Source organism: Macaca mulatta, chromosome 16, assembly GCF_049350105.2.
Source record: "Macaca mulatta isolate MMU2019108-1 chromosome 16, T2T-MMU8v2.0, whole genome shotgun sequence".
NCBI classification, from domain to species: Eukaryota; Metazoa; Chordata; class Mammalia; order Primates; family Cercopithecidae; genus Macaca; species Macaca mulatta.
The window spans coordinates 52519466-52542220 of NC_133421.1; the positions used below are offsets into that span (position 1 = coordinate 52519466).

Consider the following 22755-nt stretch of genomic DNA (forward strand, 5'->3'; position numbering starts at 1 on the left):
TGGTGCACGCCTGTAATCCCAGCTACTCGGGATGCTGGGGCAGGAGAATCGCTTGAACTCAGGAGGCGGAGGTTGCAGTGAGCTGAGATCACGCCACCGCACTTCAGCCTGGGAGACAGAGCGAGACTGTCTCCAAAAAAAAAAAAAAAAACTACACAAAGTCATATTCCCACATAGAGTAACAGCATGGGGCAGGCACTGGGCAGAAGAAAGGACTTAGGTTTCAGGTAGTGATTCTCAACCAGGGGCAATTTTGCTTCCCAGGGGACCTTGGCAATGTCTGAAGACATTTTTGATTGCCATGACTGGGGGTGGGGCGCTGCTACTGGCATGTAATGGGTAAAGGCCAGAGATGCTGTGAAACTTCCTACAATGCACAGGACGGTGCCCACGACAAAGAATCATCTGGCCCCCAACGTCAGTAGTGCTGAGGTGGAGGAGCCCTGGCTTGGAGCCCGGTCTGCCTGAGTTGAACAGCTCTGCCACTTACGAGCTCTGTCATTTTGTGGGGGATGTTCAACTTCACAGGGACTCAGCTTCCAGATGGGTACAATGGAAATTGTTATAACTACCTTGCAGAAGGATTAAATGAGATGCTGAATAAATGAGCACGTCTAGACCCAACTGCTGTGAACACCAGTGCACATCTAGAGGCCCCAGGAAACGGTACTGGTGGCCCATTTCTAAGGGGAGAGAGGGAGGAAAAAGCCCTGGATGCTGCAGGTCAGCAAACACCCCCAACTTCGCGTGAGAGCTCCTATATCCCCTCATCTGCCTCCGTCCTGAACTCTGTCCCCTGAAGCAAATTCATTCAAGAAACATCTTCCCCATAAAGAAGAGGAGGGAGAAGGAAAAACAAAACCAAAAAAACAGCAAAATCATAATAAGTCTGGGTCAGCTCCCATCAGCTGGTTGTGATCAAAACCACATTCATATTCAGTCTGCTGGGGCTAAGCGGAAGGCTGCAGACCATCTCAGGAATGTGAGTTCCCAGCCACTGGCCACCTTCCCCTGCAAACTTTACAATGAGCAACTTGCAGAGGGCCAGGGAGCAGGCATTCTCCCCTCACCATCACTGGGCACCTGTCCAGACAAGGTGGGTAGTAGCTGGATTCCAGGGGCACCCAGAACACCCTCTGTTCTCAAAGGGCCCCTTCTTCCTGCACTTCAGTGGTGAGAGGAAGGTTCCAGAAGAGAGGCTAGTACATAGCTTCTGCCCATACCCTCCCCACAGAAACAATTAAGGAGCTCAGGCTGTGGCTGCCAAGTTCCTCTGTCCAATTTGGTAGATATTTTAATAGAGGAGAATTCCCAGAGGCCCCCCAACGGAAATGCCCCGTGTCAGGGAATGTTTGTTTTCATTTCCTTTTGCCGTCAATGAATTCTACTCATGGCAAAGGCTCCGGGCTGGATCAGATCCACACAGAAGCTAACCAGAAGCATTTGTGCCTTGAAATAAATCTTCCTTTGGGGAATGAGTTATATATACATCCGTGTGGAGGGACCTATGTGCACATACTCACACACGCATATATATTATGCATTACAGACAAAATACACGGGAAAATCCCCAAGCAGGCAGCCCTGAGCTTCTGGGAGGGAAGGCGATCCGCCCGTTAGCTTCAAAGGACATTTAAAGAAAAGTGGAAGGCCGGGCGCCGTGGCTCACGCCTGTAATCCCACTTTGGGAGGCTGAGGCGGGCGAATCGCCTGAGGTCAGAAGTTCAAGACCAGCCTGGCCAACATGGTGAAACCCTGTCTCTACTAAAAATACAAAAATTAGCTGGACGTGGTGGCATGCGCCTGTAATCCCAGCTACTCGGGAGGCTGAGGCAGGAGAATCGCTTGAACTCGGGAGGCAGAGGTTGCAGTGAGCTGAGATGGCACCACTGCACTCCAGCCTGGGCGACAAGAGCGAGACTCCGTCTAAGAAAAAAGAAAAAGAAAAGAAAAGTGGCTTGATGGGAAAATTCAATGATGGATAGTGTGCCCTGTGAGTAGGGAAAAGGTTCAGGAAAGCAGAACTTGCTGCAGGGTAGAAGGCAGTTCCGTGTGACGGGACAAACAACAGCCACCACCACATAGTGTTTACGACGTGCCAGGATCCACGCTGAGTGTTTCACACCCATGGCTTCCTGTCAACCTCACAACAACTCAATAACAACAGTTATTATTATTACCACTAGTACCATTCCCATATTACATACGAGCAAAATAAAGCTCAGAAACATTACGGGGCTTGCTAGAGGTCATGAGGCCAGTTGGCAGCAGAGCTAGGATTCAAGCCCAGATGGGGCTGGCCCCAAAGGAAGTCCCCAATCTCTAGGACACTGGCCCCCTCCCTTCCCATCACCTTCAATTAGGGGTCAGAAGGCATTGCCCCTCCCCCTGCCTACTATGGCTAGGCTTTTTGTCTTCTGGAACCCCTCAATCTCTACTCTTTCACTAACGGGATCTGACCTGCAGGGCTCTTCCCTAGAACTGCCCTTAGGGAAAGCAGGTGGGGCCGCAGCCCCCAAGCTTGTCCTGCCCCTGCCACAAGGAGGTGGGTCCCTGGACTGAGCGTAGGTGCGCCTGCCAGGCAGTCCATGAACCATCTCTCACTCTAAGTGTTCGTGAGTTTATATTAGAAGACTTCTTTTGTGAGATGATAATCCCCTCCTAATTTGTCTTGCATAGGATGCATCCATCATTTTGGCTCTCAACCTTGCTTAAAGCAAGGTCCACTCACAGGCAGGAACTGGCAGCTACTCCAACACCCTGCTGAGTCTCTCACCCACGCCCCCTGTGTCAGCCAGGGCACACCCACCCACAGCAAGAGAAGCTGCATCTCAGCTCTGCGGTCCTTAGCCCCTCTGCTCCTCCTCAAAATCTAGAGGACAAGCTCCTCAGGCAGGAAGCCTCTGAGTGAGAAAGGGGCCAGGCATTTTGTAGCTGAAGACATTTCCCTTCTCTTCTCCTCCTCTCCCCTCCTCTCCCCTCCCCTCTCGTCTCCTCTCCTCCAGATGCTGATGGTTTCCAGAAAGCTGATGCTCTGGGGCAGGAGTGGACCTTGAAGTCTACTGCAGAGTCAAGGGCTGAGAGGGTACTTGTCTGGAGGAGGAAAACAAAAATGTTCAACAGCAGGGCCCCAGGCTGGGGGCGGCACGGGGGTGGGGCGGGGGCTTACAGCTGCACGGTCTCCCGCAGCTGCATGCCTTCAGCTACTCTGGGGCTCAACTTCTTCATCTGGAGAAAACAAGAGTAATACCAGCCTGGCCTACCTCACGGGATTAGGGAGCAGCTCAAATGTACTCTTTAAGGCATTTATGACCAACAGGTCACCTGTGAGTACCATGCTTGTACACAGAAAGTGCTCCATAAAGTTCAAGACCAGCCTGGCCAACCCTGCCTCTACTAAAAATACAAAAACTAGCCGGGCACGGTGGCAGATGCCTGTAATCCCAGCTACTCAGGAGGCTGAGGCAGGAGAATCGCTTGAACCTGGAAGGCGGAGGTTACAGTGAGCTGAGATTGTACCAGTGCAATCCAGCTTGGGCGACAGACCAAGACTCCAGCTCAAAAAAAAAAAAAAAATGTGCTCCATAAATGCCACAGGTTGATGGCTGAGTCTGTTAGCAGAGCCAGCTTGATTCGAGAAGCCTTGCACAGAGCTAAAGGTCAATACAGAAGGCACAAACTCAAGCGCCTCAGAGGCCAAGCAGGGGGCATAAACAAGAGAATAAGGGATAGGGTGTGAGGTGAGCAGCCACCACCCCCAGGGTTACGTGCCACATGGCGTCCCCAACCTCTGCTCTAAGCAAGGTCTTCAGATGGGCCAGAAGCAAGCTTGGGCAGAGCTAAGAGAGCAGAAGCATCATAAAGAGAATGCCAATAGCCATCCCTCCTAGGGTGGTCACTCCAGACCAGGCACTGCTCGCTTTACTGGCAAGTCACTTAACCTCCATAAGCGCCCTATGACGTAGCTACTGTTATTAACCTCATTTTGCAGATAAGGGAACTGAGGCACAGAGAGTTTAAGTGACTCACCCAAGTGACAGTGGTGGGGCCGGGATTTGAACTCAGGCAGTCTCGCTTCAGGGTCCGCCTTCACTTTACTGCTTTACCACCCTCTACCCGCAGGAGCTGCTGGCTGCCAGGAGCACTGCTGTCTCCATCCCTGCTGTGGACAGCAAGGCTGATGCTGCCCCAGTGCACACAGTCAACTATTCTTTTACCCTACTCTGCCAGCTAGGTCTGGGGGCAGCTTTTGGGGGACTCATCTATTCATTTTATATTCAGTGTGGGCCAGGCAAGGTGGCTCATGCCTGTAATCTCAGCACTTTGGGAGGCCGAGGAGGGCAGATCACCTGAGGTCAGGAGTTCGAGACAAGCTTGGCCAACATGGTGAAACCCCATCTCTACTAAAAATACAAAAATTATCCAGGCATGGTGGTGCACGCCTGTAGTCCCAGCTACTTGGGAAGCTGAGGCAGGAGAATCACTTGAACCTAGGAGGTGGAGGTTGCAGTGAGCTGAGATCACACCATCGTACTCCAGCCTGGGTGACAGAGCAAGACTCCATCTCAAAAAAATAAAAATTTCAATGTGAAGGTACTATATGTCAGTCAAAGCTGTGGCAAGGCATAGGGAGTACTAAGTTGGTGAGGATAGAGAGGCTGCCCTCAAGGAGCTTATATTTTACTGGAGAAGATAGATCAGGGGTTATAATACAGACGAGTGTGTGCTAGAAGAGGGGAACCGCAGGGCAGCACCTGACAGGCCTGTAGCCAGCCTTAGGGCAGGGAAGGGCTTCCTGGGGGAGGCAGCACCTGAGCTGGGTCCTGGAGGATGAAAAGGCATTAAGCCAGAGAAATGGGAAGAATATTCTGGGCAAAGAGCTTGATGCAACATGGCATCATCAGGGGTTCACAAGAGGGTTAGTGCTGGAAAAGCAAAGAAGTCCAGGTGGGCACCACAGGACAAGGGCTCATGGGCCATACAGCTGTCTGGATTTTATCCCAGGGCTACAAGCAGTGGAATGCAAAATCAGATGTGCACTTCAGAAGCTCCAAAAGCAGAACCATCTGGAAGAAGGGAGACTCTGGAGATGGGGACACTGAAGATGTGCCCTCTCCCACCAGTTGAAAGAAACTTTCAGCTCCTGCCCTTCTCACCTTAGTCCTAGTCTCCCACCAACCCTTCTCTCTCCCCCAGTCTCCCTGCTCTGGATAGAGGAGGTTCACAAGCCAGGACCTGAAGATTAACAGAGCTTTGAAGCCAAAGAGGTGACCCCTGGGTAAGAACCCAAATCCCCTGTAAGCCTTAACCCTTTCCTCACCTCCTACCACAGTCACGCGCTCCCCATCAACTAAAACCTGCTTGGGAGACCATCAACTCGGCACCCTCATCATCTGTGTCTAAGTGTAATGGAAAAAATTGACTGTTTGCTTGGTGCAATAGGGCATGACACTGTTTACACAGAAATAATAGCCCAACTGTGATGGGTTCTAAATCTCCATTACAGTGAAAGATTTGAAGGACTAAAGCAGTTAGAAAAATAATTGGTTTTCTTGTTTAGTTTAAAAATCCTTTATGCTTACAGACCATGGACTTCACACCTCCCTTCTTAAGGGCTTTAAAATAGAAAAGAACAGGAGCTAGGAGATGAGGTAGAAGTCAAGGGCTTTTGTTTTTCTGGAAGGCTCCTCTGAGCCGACAAGGCCAGGGCTATTCTGGATTTCAGAGCACAAAGAGGCTCTTAGAGCCAGCCATGGTCTCCTGAGGCTTTTACCAACTTGAAAGCAGCCTTTCTCCAGGGCAGAAACGAAGGTGAGAGCTGGTCTCGGGCAGCCCGTGTTGGAGTTTATGCCCAGGGGAACATGCATACTGACAGCTGGAGGAGACTCAGGGCCTCTGCTTTCAAGGGAGGAGAAACTGTCAGAGGGTCAGTTACAAGAACAAAAGGAGAAGGGAAAAGATTCTGTCTCAAGGAGAGAGAGGTCAGCTAATGATTCCTCTCAGGCCCCTCACAGCATCTCCCCAGTGCTCGCCATCCTCAGCTGCTATTTACAACAGGGCACACAGGATGCCCGGATGAGGCCCAAGAGACCCGCGTTCTGGGCAGCCACTCTACCACACCGACTGCGTCCCCCGGCATTGATGACAGCTCAAGACCTCAGCAAGACGTGTGCTGTGTGCCTGAACGTCATCTCAGAAGCCAGGATTCTTCCTATCTCTTCCTCAAGAGATGTCAGTCCCACTACTTTCAGTAGCAACAACAATAAACTCCACATGTATTGCATTCGGGTGTAATGTTCCAGCCACTGCTTGTTTCTTTTTATTTTTTCTCAGAGTCTCACTCTGTCACCCAGGCTGGAGTGCAGTGGCATGATCTCGGCTCACTGCAACCTCCGCCTCCCGGGTTCACGCCATTCTCCTGCCTCAGCCTCCCGAGTAGCTGGGACTACAGGCATCTGCCACCACGCCTGGATAATTTTTTTTTTTTTTTTTTTTTTGTATTTTTGGTAGAGACGGGGTTTCACTGTGTTAGCCAGGATGGTCTCGATCTCCTGACCTCATGATCCGTCCGCCTCGGCCTCCCAAAGTGCTGGGATTACAGGCTTGAGCCACCGCGCCCGGCCGCCACGGCTTGTTTCTAAGGATTCTGTGTGCATTGTCTCACTGCATTCTCACAACACCCTTAGGTAGAGACTCTTTCCTCCATTTTACGGATGCGGAAACTAAGGCCTTAAGAGGTTACATAACAGACAGTAAATGGTGGCACCAGGGGTTCAAACGCAGCCCCATCTGCCTCTAGAGCCTGAGCTCTTATCCACCACGCTTGACGTTGCCGGGTTTGAGGCAACGACTTTAGTTGACAGACCACACTGCCAAGGAGGTGACCTTTGTTGGCTGGACCCAGAGAGGACACACCTGGCTCTTTGACAGTGAACTACCAGATCCCTAAAAATGGTCCAGGGAGTGTCAGTGTGCAGGTCCCTCAGAGAGAGAGGGGGAATGCCAGAAGGGGTGCGGGGTGGGCCGTATAAGTGCAACACTATGCTTTTAAAGGGAAAGAGTGCTATGAGAATGGCCTTCCTGGAGGGTCAGTCAATAGAGGCATTTGTAAGTGTTCACGGAAGACGGTCGGGATTCCCTGGGACCAGTGTCCTAGGGGTCCTGGATCACCCTCTCCACCTTCTAGGGGCAGGCCCAGGGAATGCCCTCTGGTTGGGTACAGCACGAGGGAACGAATACGAATACTAAAGGGGAAACCAGGTGCCTGCCATCCCTCTTTCCTTCCTTCCATCTACCCGTCTGTCCATCCATCCACCCATCTAGCCATCTTTCATCAGTTCTTCCTTCCTTTCATCCATCCATCTACCCATCCATCCTTCATCTGCCCTTCTACCTGTCCATCCACGCATCCATCTATCATCTGTCCATCTATCCATCCATCTGCCATTCCTTTCATTCGTCTAACTTCATATCCAGACTTCATCTATCTTTCTATCCGTGCATCTGTCCTTCCTCTTTTCCCTTTATCATCCATTCATGCTTCTTCCTTTTTCCCATCCATCCAATGCTTTTCAAGAATGCACCATATCCCAGGTACAATCATCTCCACATGGCCAGCCAGATTCCTGGCCTCAGGACTGCTGGGGGTGGAAATGCATACCCACCTGACAGTTCTTCCAGGAGGGGCAATGCCTGTCTTCAGGGACAGAGACTTGGTCAATAAGAGGTATGTTTATTTTTCCCAATCCGTGCACCCTCACCTTAGTCTAAGCTTCTGGCTACCCAGAGACCTTCTCAAGGTGAGTAGGGAGGGATGATTAAGTTTCTCTAAGAAGAAACACAGTGACTCCACATACAAGACATCACTCCCTTCTGCTCACAAGATAAGGATCCCTTTGAAAAGAGTTAATAGGATGAAAAATCACAGCAGCCAAGATTCCCTCCACTCTCCCATTAAACTAAAGAGCAGGGGGCACAGAACTCAGATGAATGAAACAGACCTTAAGTTGGTCTGACTTAAGACCAGTATCTGAAATATGATTTTCATTTGAAAGTTGGACCTAAATGTTGCCGACAGCAACCTTAAAAAAAATCAATAAAGAAAAGAGGGGATGAGAGTATAGTGAGAAAAATGCAGACACTTACGAGTTCAAGACCCTGTGGGACACTCCTGAATATTTTAAATATCTTGGGGAAAAAAAATGAAAATAGTTTCTCTCAACTTAAACCAGAGAAGGGAGTCTCTTTCTAGTCTGCAAATCCTTTGAGGCAATTCTTTAAATTATTTACCAGCTTTTTGATTATATTTTATGGTGGGGTGGGTGGCAGGGGGAGGAAGAGAGGAAAAAAGAGCTGGGCAAGAAGTAAGTGGGAGAAACCCGCTGCTGACATTTTCAATATCTGTCTGGAATATTTTAAAAGCCCGAGTCTGTTTGAAATTGCACAGTCTTGGGCAACAATGGACTGCCGCCTCCCGTACAGCTTTAGGTCATATTTGCATACAAAAGACCAGCTGCTGAGCAGCTATTATGCCAGGGAGCCACAGCGGGCCTGGGAGAGGCCAGGTTACCAGCAAGTGTAAAGAACCCACAGAGACCCCATTAATTTTTCAGGAATTCTCAGGCCCTGGCCTTTGAAAGGCCAGTGGGGAGAAATTCCAGTCAGAAGCCTCCCCACAGTCACTGCCACTAAATGTTGGGTCCAAATCGAGAAATGAAGCGTGACAGGGCCTCTCCCCTAATTACGGGGGACTCTGGTTCCTGAAGGCTGCGGTGAAAATGCCCTTCACAGAGCGTGGTGTGCACCAAGCCGGGGAGAGGCCGCCTCGTGTGCACCCGAGTCTCCCTCTGAGGTCCAATTTCAGGAAATTTATTCCAGTTGTAAGCCATTAGGTGCCAATTTTTCAAATCAACCTTATGATTCCAAAGCCATGAAAGCATTTACCGCCTAATAGACTTTGGAAACCCTTCTACGGGGCTCAGAGCTGAGCTAACGTTCTCTAAAAGCATGGCAATAAAGCTTCATGTTCTTCAGCGTTCTCGGGCCTGTAAAAAACTGATGTGCTGCTAAGTAGAGTTTGGGTTTCTGGGCTGTTCCAATCCCGCCAAGGTGGGTGGAGAGAAAGGTGGAATTCAGGAGAGCATGGCCACTCACGCTAAGCGCACAGAACATTACCAGCCACAGAGACCAGGCCTCTGAAAAGGGAAGGCCAATACCCACCCTCCCATGGGCTTTTGGTAAGACCCGAATTAAGGACATAGAACTATTAGCATAATGCCTGGCATACAACGGGCTCCTTTCTCCCCTTTCTCATCCTCCACTCCACTCCAGAACCCCGGAGATCAACAGTTTGACACCAAGGGCAACTTATTTCATGGCGAAAAAACAAACAAACAAAAAAAACCACAAAGCAGCTTCTGAAAAATCCCAGGCAGGGATCTACCTCATTTTCCCTGATTAGGGAAAGGGCCCCAGGAAGACCTTTGCCTTTGAAAGAGGTGTCTGCAATGTGATGTCAGCTGACTCTCATCTCAACAAAATGCCTCCTCTGTGTTTTTTTTTTTTTTTTTCTTTAAGTAGAGATGGGGTTTTGCCATGCTGCCCAGGCTGATCTCGAACTCCTAGACTCAAGTGATCCACCTGCCTTGACTTCCCAAAGTACTGGGATTATAGGCCTGAGCCAGCACCCGGCCTGTGCTGTAATTTAGGTTTTCAGAACCAGTCATCTAATCATGTTAAATAGAAACATGACAGTAATGAAAAGGATAATAATATCACATGCTTAAACTATTCTTGATGGTTCCATCAAAAAAAAATTTTTTTTCTGCCTTTGAGAAACATTCATGTGGCCCAAAACGAGGGCATTTCCCAGGGCAGGTATAAGATGAGTGCTGTTAGCAGGAAGCAAGGAAGCCGCACCACTTAATAGGGAGGCTAGTGCAGGCTTTCACGACAGTATCTCATGCCAGGTGGGCGCCGCTCACAGGGCTCTGTCATATCTGACGATGGAGAGGGACCGTTTTCAACTCAGAACCAAGGACTTTTTGGCAAGATCAGACGTCTTCTGGCCAAGCTGAAGCCAGAGGCTCTGCAGGCCGTATGCTGGACCAATCTCAGAGAAAAGAGGAAGGGACAGGAACAGAGTGGCCTACCAGGAACTCCCAGGCCTCCAAAGAGTGTCCCACGGGGCAGTAGCGTGGGAGGATGCCCTGCCTCTCCCCATTTCCTCCTTCCAGCTGAAGAGGCTGGCCCACACCCACACCCCATAAATGAGGCAGCAGTCTTCTTGCTTGTAGCCGTCCTCAGAGAAATGGATCTAACCATGTTCTCCCCTATCTGACCTCCTACTTGAGATCTGTCCAACCCCTTCCAGAAAGGTGGCCTGTTCCTCTAGTCCACTTCTGCTTCTAAGACACCTCTGCTTTTCCTTTTTGTTTTTTGAAATGGGGTCTTGCTCTGTTGTCCAGGCTGGAGTGCAGTGGCACGATCATGGCTCACTGCAGCCTTGACCTCCCAGGCTCAAGTGATCCTCCTGCCTCAGCCTCCTCAGTAGCTAGGATTATAGGCACATGCCACCACGTCTGACTAATTTTTGTTTTTTTTTTCTGTAGAGAGAGGGTTTTGCCATGTTGCTCAGGCTGGTCCCAAACTCCTGGGCTCAAGTGACCCATCTGCCTCAGCCTCCCAAAGTGCTGGAATTACAAGCGTGAGCCACCACCCTGGCCAACTCTTTTTCTACCCTTTCCTTCCTTCCTTCCTCAACTCCCCACCTCATCTCCCAAACTATCAACCAAGGAGACAGAACCATTGTGAGTCCAGAAAATATTCTTGAAAACACACACACACACACACACACACACACACACACACACTCTCATTAAACTGAACCAAACTAAATGTGAAAGTAGACAAGGTAGAGACACTTTAGGGGTGACAAAATTCAGGTAAACTCTCCAGTCTGAAGTGTTCCAGTCTAAGGATCCAGAAAGTGTCGAACAAATGACAAAGAAGAGGGTGATGCTGGTTGGATAATATAGAGAATGAATGCACAGAACTGGTGTTGGAGGGCAGGTCTACACTAGTTAGAGAGGGGGAGCGCTCTGGACTGGGCACAGCAGGTGTGCTGTCCAGGGCCAGGGGCAGGGCAGGGGGCTGGAGCAGTGGGTTCACACTGCTGAATGGATGAAGCTGAGGTTGTGACTGGATGGGACAGGGAAGGTAAGAGAACACCCTGGAGATTCCGATCGAGGCACCCCCATGTGAAGGCAGTGCTCATGAGGAGGCAGAGGCAGCCCAGGGCTGTTGGGGAGGAGATCCAGCCAGCTGGGAGGGCGGGGCAAAGCCTTAGGGGGTGGGTGACTAGAGTTTGGACAGGAGGTAGTCTCAGTGGGGCCATGGGGAGGGAGGCTGTAGAGACAGAAACGGTGACTGGCTTGACAGGGGGTGGCTTTCTCAAAACTCTGAGAAGTCTCTAGATTTTACTCATGCTGGAAATTCCCCAAGATCAAATTTTTTTCAAGTCATTTCAAAACTATTGGTCCTAGTCAGACAAGGTCCTACTCACCCTGCCCACCACCCCCGCTCCTACATACACAATGCTGGAGGGTCCAGCCCCATGCTTTCCCTCTCCATGCAGGCTTTACACTCCAGACGGAAAACACGCCACCCTTGGCGAACCGAGCAGGCCAGGGTCCCAGCAGAAGGGAGGGGGCACAGGCACCCAGGTATCTGTCTATATCCCTCCCAGAGCCCAGGCCTGGGGTCCTCCAAGCTGTAAGCATGGAAAGGGGCACTCGTTGCTATGAAAACTGTTGCTCCTTAATCCTGAGACCTGTGGTGGAAGGGTTCCCATGGCCTCCACTGACATCCAAGCGGTAGTCTCCCGGCTATCCCCATCCTCTGTTATGGACACAGGTGCCCAAGGAAGAGGGCAACACCAGGAGAATGTCTGAGCGCTTGTGTGTATGACAAAGAGTGTAATAGGAAGGTGCCGGCACAGCAGCCCTTGCAGTTCACAAGGAAGGAAGGAACTCTGGCTATCCAGAGGCCTCTGCAACATTACAGACTTAATGGCCCATAATGCTTTGGGGGCCAACATTCCCCTCTTGATGAATTTCAACTCAGCTGTCTCTGCACGTCGCCTAAATAGATTGTCTTTGAGGAGGAAATGCTTTAAGTGATAAGGCTTATTCAGGAGAATGTACTGCTCTATGCTGGAATATTTTGATCAATAGAAGGAAATTCTCCAAGTATGCAGACTCACATAGATACTCTTTTTCTTGTCCACATTCACATACCCCTGCTGGGAACTGCAGCCTACACAGGGGAGTTCGTCAATGTTCCAGAAGAAAAGTTTTGTCAGAGAAGGGCAGGGGAATCTAGAAGCTGCCAGGTGAGATGTCAGGGCTCACGTGGTCACAACACCCACCTATGGAGAGGCAAAGAAAGGAGTCCTGGCAGGGTCTGGCAGCCAGGGGGACATCCGTCCATCTCTGATGGATGGATGGGACCTACATAGTAAGGTGAACCATGACGGGCCAGGCAGGGGAGGTGGCACCAGAGAGACACAGAGCAAGAGAAAGTCGGAGAGAACCCTAATCCAGTACGACTGGTGTTCTTACAAAAAGGGGATATTTAGGCCCAGGCATGCGCACACGGAGAAGGTCATGTAAAGATGAAGGCAGAGATTGGAGTGATGCGTCTATAAGCCAAGTAATGCCAAAGACTAAGCCACCAGAGGCAAGGGGAGAGGCCTGGGACAGACTGTCCCTCAGAGCCCTCAGCAGGAACCAACCCTGCCCGCACCTTTATCTTGGACTTCTGGCCTCCCAAACTGTGGGACGACGCACTTCTGTAGCTGAGGCACCCAGTTTGTGGTACTTTGTTATGGCAGCCCTAGGAAACTAACACAGAGAGAGAGAAGGACAAGAGGAAGGAAACGAGGTCATGGAAAAGGAAGCATAAGAGAGAAAGTTTGTATAGAGCTGCCATGTCCTTCTTAAAACCCAAGGGTTCTAGCTCACGTCCGTAATCCCAGTACTTTGGGAGGCCGAGGCAAGCAGATCACTTGAGGTCAGGAGTTCGAGACCAGTCTGGCCAACATGGTTAAACCCTGCCCTCTATTAAAAATACAAAAATTAGCCAGTGTGGTGGCTCACGCCTGTAATCCCAGCTACTTGGAAGGCTGAGGCAGGAGAATCGCTTGAACCCGGGAGGCGGAGGTTGCTGTCAGCTGAGATCGCTCCACTGCACTCCAGCCTGGGTGACAGGGCAAGGGACTTCGTGTCAAAAAAAAAAAAAAAAAAAAAATTCCAAGAGTTGGGGCTCTGCCCCACTGTTCCCGGCAGCAGCCCAGGCCCCAGAAGGAGAAAGTTCCTGCTTCCCTGCACATTCCCTCTGTTTTCCTTCATTCCAAACCCTCTGCTGAGGCTACCTCTTAGGAGGATTAATTTTTAATAAATCAGCACTCTGTTTTGCTGTACTTATTAAAATTTAAGACAATGAGTCATTGAACCTGCAAGACTTGGGTTGACTAATTACCACTGAACAGCTGCCTGGGATGACCGTGTGGCCCTCGGGGAGCAGGCCAAATGCTGTCTGTGTGTGGAGCCCAGAGAAGAGTGGGTGACAACACTGCTCCCGTGTGATCTGTGCAGTCCACTCTGCGGCTAGGTCGAGGGCAGGGAGCGGCCGGCAGGCCCCATGGGCACATGCTCGAGTGTCATGAAGTGTGTCACCAATGCCCACTCTTCAGAGGAAACGGGGCACTGAGACAAGGGGAAACTGTGGCCCTTGCCACAGGCCCGTAGGACAATCAAATTTAACTTTCCACCAAAGCACCCACAAAGACGGGTGCAGCCTCTGTAAGGAGGGATTCTGAGCATTGACCATGGTGAGTGAGCACGGTATGGAAGACATACAGCTCCCGCCTCACGTCTCTCCTTTGCCCGGGACAAATGCACCACCCAGAGCCTGCCACCCTCCCCAGAACACACTCTGCCATTTCAGTCAACCATGCTTTCTGCCTAGAAAACTCCTCTCCTTTCTGAGCTCAATGGTGACCTCCTCCTGAAGCCTATAGAAGCCACAGCTCCCCTGCCTATGGATAAAGTACAAGTTTCCTAGCACCACTGAGACCTGCCCCCGCCCACACCCACCCCACTGCCATGGTTCCTCACCTCCCTTTGTTCCTTCTGGCATTGCAAACTGCTGTAGTTCTCCAAACACACAGGCTGGGTGCCTCATGTCCCATTGGTACTCTTCCCAGCTGAACCCATCCAGCATTTCACGATTCCTCTGCCTTCTACCTGCTTTCATCTTGGCACACATCAAATCTTTTTTTCTTCTCTTTCTCTCTTTTTCCTTTCCTTTCCTTTTCCTCTTTCCCTCCCTACCTTCCTCCCTTCTTTCCTTCCCAAGACAGGGTTTGGCTCTGTCACCTGGGCTGGAGTGCAGTAATGCAAGCACAGCTCACTGCAGCCTCATCCTCCCAGGCTCAAGTGATCCTCCTGCCTCCGCTTCCCAAGTAGCTGAGACTACAGGTATGTGTCACCATGCCCAACTGATTTCTTAATTTTTTTTTGTTTGTTTTTTTTTAGACAGAGTCTCACTCTGTTGCCCAAGATGGAGTGCAGTGGCGTGATCTTGGCTCACTGCAACCTCCACCTCCTGGATTCAGGCAGTTCTCCTGCATCAGCATCCCAAGTAGCTGAGATTACAGGCACCTGCCATCACACCCAGCTAATTTTTATATTTTTAGTAGAGACAGTGCTCCACCACGTTGGTCAGGCTGGTCTCTAACTCCTGACCTCAGGTGATCTGCCCACCTCAGCCTCCCAAAGTGCTGAGATTACAGGCATGAGCCACAGTGCCCAGTTAATTTTTTAATTTTTTGTAGAGATGAAGTCTTGCTGTGTTGCCCAGGCTGGTCTTGAATTCCTGGGTTCAAACAATCCTCCTGCCTCACCCTCCTAAAGTGCTAGGATTGGAGGCATGAGTCACCACACTCAGCCAAGCCATACTTTCATTATTTGTTCTGCATGACTCTACCTTATCATGAGGCCATGAGTAAAGGCTGTGCCTCCTATCTCCAGGACCTACCACTGGTCAGATCCAACTGGTGCCTGAATAAACAAAAACATGACAGTGGTGACTAAAAGCTGCTCTAATCAAACATCAGGGTTCCCATCTAACAAGTTATCCCTTTCCTGGGAACCTTGGGACACTTATGGACCTGGAGCCAGAGGTCAAAGGTTTAGGGCCTCCTACCATTCTGATGTCAGAAGAGAAAAAGCCATAGCAGATGATTTCAATCTCTCCCTTCCTGTCTCCAGGCTGCGTGATGCCTTTTTCTAGAAAGTTCGACTGAGGACAATGCCCCCGTGCGGCATCCCATGTTCTGCCTCACCTTCTCTCACCTCGTTCCTTTCCCACTCCTGCCCCCAAAATAAAGCAGGAAGCACTTCAGAAGAAAGTTGACGGGGACCCAAGTTTAACACGAAGGCAGTCATCACCATGTCATGAGGATGCGTGTGAGAAACACTTAGCCCAAGTTGCAAAACACCACAAATGGTTTACCTTTTGTGCCACATAAACACCCTAAACTCAAGTTTTACTCAACACTCATTAAATGGGAAGAAAAACATTAAAGAGCATTGGCCTGCCTCTGCTAAGCTCCCATCCATCCAGCTCTTACAAAGAGGTAGGCATTCTTCCGAGCGACGCAGCAAAACAACTACTGCTGAGGCTGAGCTGAAGTTATTTGGTGGCAATTAAAAGGAGCTGCCATAGTTACCCAAAGCAAACAACCCAACGCTCTCCCCAGGTGCCCGGCAACCACAGAGCAGGCACAGGCAAGGGAATTCTCAAATTATCCTCCCACGGCCTGCACAGGGCACCGTCCCACACCAAGCCTGGTTCAAGACACCATATCAGTAGCAATTAAGAGGCCAATTATTTTCTGGAGTTTATATGCTAACTGATCTGAGTTATGGGCTGAGCAGCTGGGCTTCTTGCTGATAACCCAGAGGCATGGAACATAGAGAGCATTAGAGCTGGAGAGGGGCTCTCCATCCATGTAGCCAGCAGCTCCCAGTCAGAGACGCTGTGCTCCTGAAGAAGATATCAGCAATGAGGCTGTCAGCTTCCAAAAGCCAACCAGAAATTGCACAGTGACCCAGAGTTCTTTCCTTCTGACTAAAGCATGGTAACACTGGTTGACTTAAATCTCTGATGGCCATTGAGAAATTAAAATATATACACACACACACATATATTAAAAACATGTGGCCGGGCGCAGTGGCTCACACCTGTAATCCCAGTACTTTGGGAGGCCAAGGTGGGCGGATCACGAGGTCAGGAGACCGAGACCATCCTGGCTAACATGGTGAAACCCTGTCTCTACTAAAAATACAAAAAATTAGCCAGGCATGGTGGCGGGCACCTGCAGTCCCAGCTACTTAGGAGGCTGAGGCAGGAGAATGGCATGAACCCAAAGGCGGAGCTTGCAGTGAGCCGAGATCGTGCCACCACACTTCAGCCTAGGCGACAGCGAGACTCCGTTCAAAAAAAAAAAATGTATATATAGTTTATTAAGATATGTATGTATATATATGCAATATGGTATCTGATATCTATTTTTATATATGTATATGCCCAGTTGATAAAAATATCTCTCTCTGACTTCATTTTATCAAGTCAGAATTCATCTGACTTCTTAGTTTTATTTTATTTTATTTCTTATTTTAAAGACGAAGTCTCACTTTGTCTCCTAGGCTGGAGTGCAGGAATGCAATCAAAACTCACTGCATTCTTGAACTCCTGGACTCAAGTGATCCTCCCGCCTCAGCCTCTTGAGTAGCTAAGACTACCGGCATACGGTACCATGCCTAGTTAATTTATTTTATTTTATTTGTAGAGACAGGGTTTTGCTATGTTGCCCAGGCTGGTCTCAAACTCCTGGACTCAAGTGATCCTCCTACTTCAGCCTCCCCAGCTGCTGGGATTATAGTCATGAGTGATCGTGCCTGGCCTAACTTCTCAGTATTTATTAATTGGTTTCTAAGTGAGAAACATATTTTTCAAGACATACGGTCTTCTAGGAGAAAAATAATTTTAAAATAATTTAAAGACTAAAGATAATTTAGTCTCCTTAAAATAAGTTCATTGGCCAAATAAGGAATCATTACCTACCTTAACCAGTTCTTAGAAAATCAGACCACTTATTAGCAGAGTAAATGCTCTGAGAAGTCCTGCATTTAGGGAATGTTAAATTTAGGAGTTGCTACATGTAAGGCCACCGAGCCCTTGTGTCTCCCAACACCTCTCAATGCCCTGGGGAAACATGGCTCTAGGGGAAAATGTCCAGTCCTCCATCTAGAGTCCAATTCTCTCCAGAGAAATGGTGAATTTGGTGAAACTTTCTAAAATCTCTTCCCCCTTTAGGGGTTCAGGTTTCCTAGTTGTGAAGTGATAAGAGTTATTAGAGTATTCTCTAACATCTCCACCCCTTCTTTTAAAGTTATTTTTATCCTAGAGACCCTATGTCCTGAAAGAACACGTTCCCCTCTTGAAAACCAAGTAATCAATAAACAGTCTGACCACACATTAAAACTCTAGGCCTTGGAACAGGATGCTGCCAAACTTCTCCTTCCTTTCTCCTCCCAAAAGCCAACAACTTTCCAAATGAAGTGCCAATGAAACCACAGGACCCGGGTGCACGGAGATTGGGTGGGAAAATATGCCTTGCTCCCAACTCAAAGAGCCTTGGCCCATTCAGATAAGTTCTCCTGCCAAGGATACTTAAATGGTTGAGAATGACCTAGAACGCAATCATCTGCCTAAAATAAACTCCAAGATGATGCAGTCCTGGAAACTACATCAACATCTGCAATGAAGATTTACGGACCCAAAGGCAGCAGGCCTTGGAATTTAGCCCCAGTTGTGCCCTGAGCACAACCCTTGGTAGAGCCCTTGACAAAGTCTGCACAGCCATCTCCAACACAGTGCAAGTCAATTGCGGTGTTCCTTTTCTTTTTTTCTTTTTGGAGACAGAGTCTCACTCTGTCGCCCAGGCTGGAGTGCAGTGGTGCGATCTCAGCTCACTGCAACCTCTGCCTCCCAGGTTCAAGCAATTCTCTGCCTCAGCCTCCTGAGTAGCTGGGATTACAGGCGCCTGCTACCACACCCCACTAATTTTTGTATTTTTCGCAGAGAAGGGGGTTTCACCATCTTGACCAGGTTGGTCTTGAACTCCTGACCTCGTGATCCACTCGCCTTGGCCTCCCAAAGTGCTGGGACTACAGGCGTGAGCCACCATGCCCAGCCAAAGCTGTGGTGTTCTTCGCTCCCTCATAGAGATGTTAGGCTAAGAGGAGGTATAGACATACAAGTGCCCTGGACTCATCCCTTCTTGTCTATCTTCCCCTCTGCACCCTGAGTTCCCTGCCAACTGCAGGAACTGCTCTTCAACATCTTTGCATCCACAGAGGTAAGTTCAGAAAGATCGTTTCTTGCTCCTGTTAAACCATAGTGGTTGTTCAATGTTCTTGTTCTGCTGCCCGGAGGTCCCTCACCTCAGTAGCATCTCCTTTAGGTGAGAGTTCCAAGCGGGCTGTCTCTGTGGGGCATCTGGTCCATCTTCACACGCAGTGATAAGGCCCATAATAGAAAGCTTCCTGGTGATGTTTCCACCACACTTCTTTCCCAGTTCATCTCCAGAGCTTTGTCCAAAGAGTTTGTGCCTAACACCCACACGCGGACACCAGCTGGGATGGGAACGTGTGTGTGCCTGCGCCTGTGTGCATGCCGCAGAGGAGCAAAGCCAACGTTTTCCCAAGGTGACGCAGCAAATCAGCATGAGCTGGTTCCGCTGGGCACTCCACGCGGCCCTGCTTCTCTGAGCATGTAGACAGGAGGTCAACAACTCAAAACTGCAGTCCCCAGCTCTCCCCCACTGTCCCTCTGCTGCCCTCGCTCTCCTGCTGTCTCGGCCCCTGCTCCCCACATCTCTCAAGAACATCTCTGTTTGTTTTGGACTCGCTATACACAAAAACTTCTCCACTCAGGGGGCACGAGGAGAGAGAACTGCGCTTGTTTAAAGACGATCTCTTTTTAACGGCTGTAATCTTTAATTCATAACGGTCCTAGGAACCAGCGGTGGACAAGGGCTGAGAGCTGGCCCCCCTTTTTCAGGGTTTTAAAACACAAGCGGCTGCACAGGAAGTTGGTTTTCACAAAGGCAAAAGAGAGAAAAACATACTAATTCACAAGCAATGGCTTCAAGCCCCCCATTTCAAGTCTTGTGATAGCTGCCAAGTGGTCCGACTGTGACCACAGCTCCCTATGTGTGAGTTGGGGGGGGCAGGGGCTTCGCTGCATTATTCAGAGGCTGACCACAAAACCATCTTTTGTGCAAAGTTACCACAGAGAGAGACCGTTTCATATACAAGCTGCAATAGACAGCTGGCTGTACTCTAAAAGAAAGGGAAGCTCTAAGACAAGCCCCAGAGCCACATGAAGAGGCGTGAGGAGGGAACTCGAAGTCTCTGAGCATCTCCCACGCACCTGAATGAGAGCTAGGCGCGCTGTAAGAACTTCCTAAGGTGGGTGGGAAAATCAGGCTCTCAGATGTTACTGAACAGCCTCAAGGTCATGGCAGGAATAAGGTTTCAGTCAGGTCTTCCACGCCTGCGACAGGAGCAGCAGCAGACAGGGCTGGCATGCAGAAGTGAGTCGAAGCCCCAGATGGAGCGATGCTAGCGGCACCCCTCTTCCCTAGCCAGAGGGGCTGCACTGTTACCTCTACTGGCTTTAATCTAGTGAAGACCTCAAGCACCACATGGCCTACTTGCCTATGAAGAACTCTAGTCCACGGCAAAGGTCCACAGCCACAGACCCAGGTCAAAGGAGATCTCGAAAACACATGCTGTGGCTCACGCCTATAATTCCAGCACTTTGGGAGGCCAAGGCCGGCAGATCACCAGGTCAGGAGATTGAGACCATACTGGCCAACATGGTGAAACCCCGTCTCTACTAAAAACACAAAAATTTGCCAGGTGTGGTTGCACGTGCCTGTAATCCCAGCTACTCAGGAGGCTGAGGCAGGAGAATCGCTTGAACCAAGGAGTCAGAGGTTGCAGTGAGCCGAGATCGTGCCACTGCACTCCAGCCTGGACAACAGGGCAAGACTCTGTCTCAAAAAAAAAAAAAGAAAAAGAAAAAGAGAGAGAGTGAGAGAGAGAAAAAGAAAGAAAGAAAGGAAAGGAAAGGAAAGGAAAGGAAAGGAAAGAAAACACATGCCTTCAGCAGCTACAGGGAAGATGAGGAGAGCTGGAACCACTCACGACTGCCCTTGAGAACAGTAAATGGAAGCACACGGCCATTGGACACCAGCACCATTGTGGCGACACCGGATGGTGGGCCTCTCACTATCCACAGTTCCTGGTGTAGTTTTGGGGGCTGCCAAAGGCATATATTAATTAATCATCACTCTGCCCCGAGCTCCATCATTTCAATAACATACTGAGCCAACGTGCTCAAGATCTGCACAGAGCTCCTGGAGCAAGCCAGTCCTCTCCACTCAGCCCTTGGGTGGCTGTTTATGTCACTGAGCCTTCTGCCCTGTGAATGAGGGCTCCCAGCCAGGTATCAGCCTTGGCTGCCAACGGTGGGTAATAGCACACAGGGTCACGCAGCCCTCTCTTCCCATCCAACCAGTGGTTTTTGATGAGAAAGATAAAGGCATGAGCTCTGGGATCAGGCAGTTTGGATCCTGGCTCTGCCAATTCCCGGCTTTTTGATCTCAAACAAATTACTGTAGCCCAATCCCTCACATGTAGAGTGGGAATGATAACAGTACCCATCCCGAGGATGGTGTTGAGAATTAACCCATTTATGCCACAGATTGCAAGTTTTTTGTGTGAAAAATCAGACCTTGGTGATGACCTTGAGCAGTGGGATATAAATAACTCCCACAAGCTTAGCGTTCTGATAATGGAACACTAGGCAGAGATGAGTTAAAGGAGGTAAGAGAAAAGCATGCCCGGCACAGGGTATATGCTGTACACAGGCAAATGCTTGCGTCTGCTTGAGCGGCTATTCTGATGTTGGCATTAAACTTCTTGCTTTGTCCCTCTACTACACCAAAATGAGACACAAAACCAAATGTCCCATGATACTGTTGACTTCTCACCACAGAGGAAGTTCTAGGGATATGGCTCAACCCTGAATCATCAGTTTATAAGGCCTGTGGTGCTCATCACCTGGGCAGCAAAAGAAGGGAGAGCAAGCCTCAGTCACTGTCACAAGATGCTCCGAAAATCAACACGGCAGCATTGCAGGGAAGTGACCACAAGCAAAAGCAAGAAGCCCCTCAGGCCAGGCTTGGTGGCTCACGCCTGTAGTCCTAGCACTTCAGGAGGCTGAGGTGGGAAGACTGCTTGAGGTCAGGAGTTCAAGACCAGCCTGACCAACCTAATGAAACCCCATCTCCACTAAAAATACAAAAATTAGCCAGGTGTGGTGGCGCACACCCATAATCTCAGCTAATCGGGAGGCTGAGGCAGAATTGCTTGAACCCGGGAGGTGGAGGTTGCAGTGAGCCAAGAGTGTACAACTGTACTCATCTGGGTGACAAAGCAAGACACCGTCTTAAAAAAAAAAAAAAAGTCCCTCAACCAGAAACAAGCCCTCAGCCAGCACTGGCCTGGCAGGTCTGTTCCCTATCTGCCATGCAGAATCCTTCCCCAATCTGAGCTTAGAACCCGCATCCAAATCCCAGCTCCCCACCTCTCAGCTGTGACACTGCAGGTAGAACCTCAACCTCTCTGGGTCCTCACCTGTAAGACAAGGGTGATGACAGAACCAATGAGCTGGTAAGTGGAACACGTAAGATGAAGTACAAAACACACTTTGCTCAGCTCCTGGCCTGTTCTAGGTATTAAAGAAAAGTATTTATTATTATAATAACTGCAAAAATGAGAGAATTCAGGTCTTCTCTCTTCAAATCTGAACCATCTTAGAGAGCGATCTTTTCAAGTACAAGGTCTTCCCTCCCACTTTTATTTGTAAGTCCAGAAAACAGAGTCCACATTTAATGATCCTAATGTACAGAGTGGAAGCAAGCAGATGGATTGCCAAGACTGCTGCAACAATTTGGCTGCCCCTCACAAGTCCAGGACCCGCTAACAGGCCTCTGGCCTGGCATGGGACACACCAACCAGCAGGCAAAAGGCCTGACTTCTAGTCCTGGCTCTGCCACTGGCATGCTTGCAGACAAGGTGGCCTGGGGAAGTTGCTTCCCCTCTGTGAGGATGGACAGGGGTTCCATCCTTCTGGCTGATTGCAGTCAACTGCTCCCCCTCTGGAGGAGACTCCCTGCTGTCCTGGTGGAGAAGAGAAGAGGGCTGCAAGATGCATTGCCCGGAGAGTCACAGGAAAGAAGGCCAGAACCCGCCTCCCAGACACCAGCTGGGTGAACCTCCATTTCCTGTCTAGGGAAGCCGGCCAAACAGGTTAACCATTGCCATGTCTTCTCACTGGAGCCTGAGGGATGAGGGCGTGGTCACAGGTGCCCACCTTGGGAAAGCTGGATTAGAGGACATGGGAGAGCTACTCCTCACTAAAGAAAGAGAAGAGGACATCCCCCTTGAGAATGGTCAGCAAAGCTTGGAGGGGTCAGGGCTTCTTGCCTGCACAACCTCCTCATGCCCTGATCCTCCTCTTCCCCAAGGCTTCATTATGGAACTGGCTAGCCAG

General features: G+C 49.8%; 1 protein-coding gene and 2 long non-coding RNA genes across 22 annotated transcripts in view; all 3 read right to left on the bottom strand.

Moving 5' to 3' along the window:
* The window catches only part of MSI2 (musashi RNA binding protein 2), a 433576-nt gene that overhangs the window by 212587 nt on the left and 198234 nt on the right, over window positions 1–22755 (bottom strand). The gene's annotated exons all lie outside the window — the stretch shown is intronic.
* Window positions 14511–22755, bottom strand: part of LOC144335530 (uncharacterized) — a 40579-nt gene continuing 32334 nt past the window's right edge. Inside the window, exon 4 of the long non-coding RNA XR_013406459.1 lies at window positions 14511–14528. This is a non-coding gene — a long non-coding RNA (uncharacterized LOC144335530). The remainder of the gene's footprint in view (window positions 14529–22755) is intronic.
* On the bottom strand, window positions 16724–21667 carry LOC144335541 (uncharacterized). The gene is made up of 2 exons (XR_013406471.1): window positions 21576–21667; window positions 16724–18252 (listed from the first exon to the last, which is right to left on the bottom strand). It is a non-coding gene; the product is annotated as an uncharacterized LOC144335541 (long non-coding RNA).